Here is a 7,900-nt window from a genome sequence, read left to right on the forward strand (position 1 = left end):
GAATGATCATTTTTATCAAGCTTGTATATTTAAGTTCAGTGATTTCACTTAAATGGCATTGATAATTACCTATTAATTGTTATTTAAGTGAAATTACTGAACTTAAATATACAAGTTTGATAAAAAATCATCATTAAAGAAGAAAATTTTAAATGGCATTTAGAGGCTTTTGCATCTGAACTCTTCAAATGCCCCCCGAAACACATTCGAGATGGATTTGAATCCGATCGCTCAAACCACTTCAGGAGGTGGTCTGGGCCGCATTCCAGACGAAACTGGACAAGTGTAAATGCATCTGGTTCTTGAAACCACATATGTAAATGTTACTCCCAAAAATGCTAAAAAATAAACGCATGAGAGCATGTTACAGGCTATATGTCATGCTATTTTAGTCAGATATGACGACGCTACTGTGCATCACCCCAGATGTGCAGCTGAATGCCTATCAAGCCAACGCGCCACATTCTATCGCAAATCAAAGTGAAAGTAAGTCGCAGACGATTAACACTACTATCTTCATTAAAAGTAAAGAAACGGAATGACCTTACCAGTTCTGTTGCCGCTCTCTCTTATCACCGTCTTTGCTGATTTTGAAATTAGCCGATGATCAATAAAATGCAGCTCATATCTGTTGCTTTCGGTGACGTGCACTTCATTTAATGCGAATATAGCGCGGGAATTGAAGATCAGATTTATATCCGTTTTGCAAAAACACATTTTTATTTGACCAGATGTAAATGGAATTTTTGATAAATCAGATAGCTATCCGATCTGAGAAAACGCATGAAGTAGCCAGGTGTAAACAGCCCCTATATACAGTATATACAGTATATATATATATTATTTAGCCACACACACACATAAACAGAGACAGAGACACCGGCACCTACCCACCCCCTTCCCTCCCCACACAGACACACTCACACAGAATGCGTGAGCTTAGAATTATAAGGTTCTATCTCCACTTTTGGTCGAAATTGAGTTTTTGACATAATCTGATCCATTAGGTGTTTATTAATGCCTGTGTGGTGTTATTTTTGTAAAAAAAAAAAAAAAAAAAAAAAAAGATGAATAGATAAAGCTATAATAGAAGATAATACTACAGAACAGTTTTGCCAGCTGGGATGTAAAAACTTTGATGCTCAATATCTCAGAACTACCCTAAACGGAGATAGAACCTTATAATTCTTAGCTCACGAATGGCTGGGAGAACTCTCTCTGTCTCTTTCTGAGACAAAACTTTCAAACTATAATATCTGACTTTCTATTGTTTTGAGCTTATTATTGTAAATTAGAAAGTTGCTTGGCTTGACTAGGACAATATACACGCCAAGTTTTGTAACTGTCAGTAAAACTAACTAAGTTATAACACACTTTATTTGTCCTTTTTTTAGTTATAAAAATCATTTCCTCACCACAGCCAAACCGTTCGAGATATCAAAAGTCCTTCTGGAATTTAGCATCCTCAATGTCTTGCCTTCATGCACACCGAATTTGGTGGTGATTGATAACAGTATGGGTTGTAATTCGATGTATTTCTCCTGGGACATTTATTCAAACAACGTAAAACTTAGAGCATGAAAGTTGTTTGGCCTGATGTGATCTATAAGTGTACCGAGTTTCATATTAATTCATGCACGTGTGTTTGATTTACGGACAAATGTTCAAATCCCAGTCCAGGGGGCGCTGTCGAGCCGCCCTGCCACGCCCGGGTACCAGCTTCAGCCCGGCCCTGATGGCCATGGGTTCTGACCCATTTGCAAAGTTTCAAGAGTTTTAGAGGATGTTAAGGCCCTCCAAAATGCCAGAGAAGTCGCACACAACAAATAAAGGGGTAAAATTATCCTGACAGGCCCCCCTGTCACACTGTCACTGTCTGAGCAAAATTCTGAGATTTTGTCCACATTCTAACCAAAACATCTGACTTCCTCTTGGTCCGAGCTAATGACTATGAATTAGAAAGTTGTCCGGCTTGAGGAGTACAATGTACATACCGATTTTTGTAACTGTAGATAAAACTAACAACCCCACCACGCCCGTTTCTGAAACTTTGCACATGTCTACTGGCTAATAAATGAGATGTGTCTGTTGAGTTTCATGCAATTTCAAGCATGCTAAGAGTCTCTAAAGCATCCTAAAATAATTTCAAAGTTTGATGCATTGCCACGGCAACAGTATCAAAGATATTAAGAATCCATTCACAAGTCTACATCTGCTGTGTATTTACATTATTCAGATGAAGTTTGAAGCAAATTGGGTAAAAATAAGAGGGTGATTTCAAAGCATTTTGACAGTGACATATTTCCTGCTGCCAGTTGGTGGCTAACTTTGACTCACAATAGCCACATCCATGTGATCGGCCTCTTACAGCAAACACAAGGCTGAAGTGTCATCAAGATAAGTTTTTCTATGCTGAAATTATGACACACTTCCTGTTTCACATTTCTCGCCATAATTTCGTTTCCTCGCCACGCCCAAACCGTTCGAGATATCAAAAATCCCCTCAAAAACTTTCATCCTCAATGTCTTGACTTCATGCTGACTGAGTTTTGTGGCATTTCTTTGAATTCTCTAGGAGGAGTATTTCAAATTCCATTGCGTGGGTTTTACAAACAACCCCAAATAGCCGACTTCCTGTTGGGCTGGGGTAAAAAGTCATAGTATGAAGTATATATGAACCGATGAGATCTATATGTGTACCGAGTTTCATATTATTACATGCAAGCGTGTTTGATTTATGGACCAAGTTTTTGGACCCTGTTCCAGGGGGCGCTGTCAAGCCCCCCTGCCACGCCCGGGTACCATCTTCAGCCCTGATGGCCGCGGGTTCTGACCAGTGTGCAAAGTTTCAAGAGTTTTCAAGCACATTAAGGGCCCCAAAAGTGCCTCAATAGTTGTATAAATAACTATAATAATAATAATAATCCTAAGGAAAACAATAGGGCCTTCGCCCTTTCAGGGCTTGGGCCCTAATAAAAATAATGGTTTTAGGAAATATTCACAATTCCTATATGGCTACATCAATTTAATCAGCCGGACTAATCAATGACAAAAGGTGATAGTCTTCAAATGCTGAGACAGGAACTCAAAGAACCATTTAAAACAAAAGGTGATTGTATTTTAACTTGCAATTTAACTTGCAATAGAAAGATCAGGACAGACAGGAACAGGTAGGTTTGTGACATTTAAAAAATTCAGACTAATGAACTTCTATACTGTAGTATTGGAAATCTAAATTAAACATTTTAATAAATTTGTAACACTACACAAGTGAAATGGGTACCAATGTATGTTTGTATCATATTAATGTGGACCAATAATAATGTGATTGCTGAATACATTTGTGCAGAAACTAATTTAATGACAGCTAATAACTGTTATCACATTACAACCATAAAATACATTAATTATTGATTAAGCATTAAATGGATAGTTCACCCAAAAATGAAAATTAATGCATTCATGTCTCACTCCCATGCTGTACCAACCCCGTAAGACCTTTGTTCAGCTTCAGAGCCTTAATTAAGATATTTTTGATTAAATTTGAGAGCTGTACTGAACTGCTACCAGACGCTCCAAGACCCACAAAAAACAAACAAAACAAGAGTCCCAGGAGGGAGGTGGAACGGTGGAGGATAAGGGCCAGGTCCACGGAAGGGAACAGAAACAGAGGGTTATGGTTTAGCCGGCAGCCAGGGCGAAACAGAGAGTCCATCGGGCGGCCAGGGCGAAGAAGAAGACATTCCATTTGGGCGGGCAGGGCGGTGAAGACCCTTCGGGTGGCCAGGGCGGTGAAGTCACCTCGTGCAGCCAGGGCGATGAAGACCCTTCAGGCGGCCATGGCAGAGGCTCTGAAACAGACCCTGGCACTGGCTCCGGCTTGCCAGACAGGACGTTAAAAGTCTCCGACTGGGCAGACGGGATGTGAACACTCTCCGACTGGGCAGACGGGACGTGAATAGTCTCCAACTGGGCAGACAGGACGTGAACAGTCTCCGACTGGGCAGACGGGATGTGAACACTCTCCGACTGGGCAGACGGGACGTGAATAGTCTCCAACTGGGCAGACAGGACGTGAACAGTCTCCGACTGGGCAGACGGGACGTGAACAGTCTCCTACTGGGCAGACGGGGAGTAAACAGTCCCCGACTGGGCAGACAGGGCGTGAATAGTCTCCGACTGGGCAAACGGGACGTGAACAGTCTCTGGCTGGGCAGACGGGACGCAAACAGTCTCTGGCTGGGCAGACGGGATATGAACAGTGTCTGGCTGGGCAGACCGAACATGAAAAATTTCCAACTGGGCAGACGCAAGTCTCCTTCTCCTCCTCTTCCGTCCTTTCAGACGGATTTGTGCCGACTCTGAAGTGGACGAAACCATCGACAAAGTCCCAGTGCTCGATGAGACGAATTGTGAAGCCTCAGCTGCCCTGATCTCCTCATGCCTTTGTACGCATCTAGATAAAAAAATATTCTAGTAAGGAGATCCCATTCTCTCTCTGCTGGAGAAAGTTCACTACTTAGAAGCCGCATAGTGGCTGGGGATGAGATCTTACAAAAGAAAAAATAATAATAAAATACTGCTGGATTGTGTGTGACGGAGTAACACAGTCTCATCCCAAGGCGTCGTATAACTAACGTCTTGGGACGTCTTTTGTTAGGGTACAGTTTAACGTCAGTTACATGACGATCCTCGGACATCATACAACTGACGCTTTACCTTTAACGTCAGTTAGCCCCCCCCCCCCCCCATCTCCCGATTGTTGCACAATATATCACATCTAATTTTGTCTGATGCAGTAGGCCTATAAACAAATGTAATGTTACTCTGTTTATTAATGTTTTTACTCTACTCTATGTGTGCAGTTTTTAGAGGACTTATTATATATTTTAAATTTATATAGATAAATAAATTAAAAAACGATTATACAAAAACAACTTTTTTTTTTTTATAAAAAATTTTATTTAACCCAAATTTCTCAATTTAATTTATGGTGATAACATGGATCATTTGACATGGTTTAGTGTAAAATTGTTGCCCATCTTTTGGGAAGTGCCATTTTAATAGATGGCTATAGAGCTCCACTATATGCTTTTTGCTATTTCACTGACTGAAAGATATCTTTTCACAAGTTTTAGTTGGATTCATATCTAAATAGTATTCATATTATGAAATTATAATAATAAATATAATAATAATTAACAATTATAATAATAAAATGATTTTTTTTGCCAAATGTAGCCTTTTTTTAATCAAACTTGAAAAAGATATTCACAAAGAGAAAAGTTCAGTTTTTATAGTTTATCGTTTATTTCAGTTTTTTTTCCTCTTTCATATAATTGTACAAATGTAATCTACAAGTCAGTTTCTAACTGTAACAGAACAGATATGAACAGTTATATTACATATAGAGAACGCTCAAGGGTTAAGTTAAAAAAGACCAAAGTGGCCTTTGCTCGACTTCTTGTGGTTACCGTCCTGGTTTCCAGGAAGAAGAGAGCCGATGTCCTGCTTTAATCCAGCTTCTGACGAATGGAATTGGGTTGAATTTGTCCAGTGGAGGTCCGTTGAGGTCAACGAACAGGAGTGAAAACAGGCTGTCTTCGCGCAACCTGTTGCGAGTCTGGTTGCTCGTGTTGTTAACTGCGGAAAAGCCACGTTCGCACTCAGCTGACGTGGGGAGATACGTGCGACTTGATATGCACAGTCTTTCTAATGTTTTCCCTGGTGCTGTGCCCTGTAGTTTCCAGTCTCGAAACTGCTCCATGGCCTCCCTGGTTGGTTCTCCAAGAGCTTTTGCAAGGCTGTGTACTTCTGGTTCGCCATGTAAAATCAGGTCCTCCTTCTCTCCTGGCCAAAAACGCTTGTCAAGAGCTTTGAGCATCAGGACCAAATTTGACTCCGGTAAACGCTTAGTTAGAGATGCAATCACTGATTCAGGAAACCGAGACTTGTTTATTTTCGCCCTGCCTTCATTCAGCTCTACACCCTTAAAAAGGCCAGATGAGACGGACTGTTCACCCTTCTTGGTGGATTTCTACCCACCAGTTGTCTTCATGGCCGTCAAAACATTGATAGTTTGTTGGATGGCGAGACTTGAATCCACAAGTGACATTTCTCTTTTCTGCAGCTTAAGAGACAGGCTCTGGAGTTCACGGAGGATGTCTTTAATGACAGCCAAATCTTCCACAAATCCTGAGTTAGCAAGGTGCTTCTGAAGTCCCTTGAATTTTTGCCTTTCAAGATGATTCCGTGATGTGTCCTCACTGGCTGTTTTGAAATGGAATGCTAGTGCGCGGAAATCTTTCCATACTGCTTTTACCATTTTAAAGCTGCTGGCAACCCATCTGATGGTGAAGATTTGACCTATTTTCAGTATTTCCACGTTGAGCTCGGCCGCTGCTTGTAGAGTGAGTATAATTTTGAAATAAAGTACTCAAACTGATTAGTGTCAGCCACTTCTTTGAGAGCATCTTTGACAGCCAGTTCTAATCGGCTTTTCCTGTGAGCACCGCAGCTCCATCGGTGGCAATGCTGATCAGGTGCGTCTTCAAAAAGTCATCATCCATTCTAGCTTTATGTAGGCTTGCCATCATTGAGTTATACATGGATTCAGCATCAACCTCATTTGTAAGTTCCACTAGATCCAGGAAAACATTGTCTACATCCCCCTTACCGCTGACATCAGATCTTACATAGATTATTAGACAGGGACTGCCATGAATGGCACTTTCATCAATTGTGATTGACACCCGTTAATCCTTTTCTTTCACATTGCAGACAAATTTGTGGTGCATTTCCTTGGCAATGTGACTGATTATTTCTGCGCATGCATGGTCAGATTTCTGGATATTACCAACTTCAGCTCCATTAAGTTCCTGCATTGTCATGATTGGGTTGAGCTTTTTGTACGATAGCCTTTCCTTCGCCACGGTGTAAGCTGTTCTGAATGAGACTGTGGTCTTCTTGAGTAAATTGGACTGTATATTAATAAAAGTGTTCGGGAGGGTGCCTTTCTCTTTAATCTGGGCTATTTCCACTGACCTTGCATGGGCCTGGCTGTCCCTGTGTTTGTATATCTTCTTTCGTAGCCTCTTTGCTTCAGAGCTAGTAACATCACTGTTGATCCATTCTTCTGCAAGATGTAAACCTGGTCCCTTTTCTGAGAGTAGCAATGTTTTTGCTTTTCTACACACTAAACACCCCAATTTTCCTGCCTTAATGTCAAGCCAAGGGTTGTGGTCTTTCCATTCGCCAACCTGCTTTGATGTCCAACCACCCGTCAAGTCTCTGCTTAGGGTTCCCAAATTCAGAAAGGAAAAAATAAGGGACATTTTAAAAATATGTGTTCAGTATCACACAGTATGTCATTTCAGGTTTGCATGTTTAAAAGGTCCTGAGACATAAACACAGTTGTTTTGCTTAAACCTATTTATGTAGAATGTAGAACCATCGGGCGGCCATGGCTGTGCTGGAAACTGTATCGGCGATGAGGGCTCTGGGCTGGATGGGACCTGTGGTGAAGAGAGCCTTGAGCTGGGCAGGACCAGCGGCGAACAGGTCTTTGAGCTGGGCAGTACCAGCGGCGAACAGGTCCATGAGCTAGGCAGGACCAGTGGCGAAGAGGACCTTGAACTGGGCAGGACCAGTGGCAAAGAGGTCCTTGAGCTGGGCAGGACCAGTGGCAAAGAGGTCCTTGAGCTGGGGAGGACCAGCGGCGAAGAGGGCCTTGAGCTGGGCAGGACCAGCGGCGAAGAGGGCCTTGAGCTGGGCAGGACCAGCGACGAAGAGGTCCTTGAGCTGGGCAGGACCAGCGGCGAAGAGGACCATGAGCTGGGCAGGACCAGCGGCGAAGAGGGCCTTGAGCTGGGCAGGACCAGCGACGAAGAGGTCCTTGAGC

At 42.2% G+C, this 7,900-nt stretch overlaps 1 pseudogene; it reads right to left on the bottom strand.

The window, feature by feature from the left end:
• Positions 1 to 5,425: 5,425 nt before the first annotated feature.
• Positions 5,426 to 7,599, bottom strand: LOC148977196 (E3 SUMO-protein ligase KIAA1586-like; annotated as a pseudogene).
• Between the last annotated feature and the right edge of the window lie 301 nt (positions 7,600 to 7,900).

The sequence above is a fragment of the Pimephales promelas genome, chromosome 11, assembly GCF_988280905.1.
Source record: "Pimephales promelas chromosome 11, fPimPro1.hap1.1, whole genome shotgun sequence".
Lineage (NCBI taxonomy): Eukaryota > Metazoa > Chordata > Actinopteri > Cypriniformes > Leuciscidae > Pimephales > Pimephales promelas.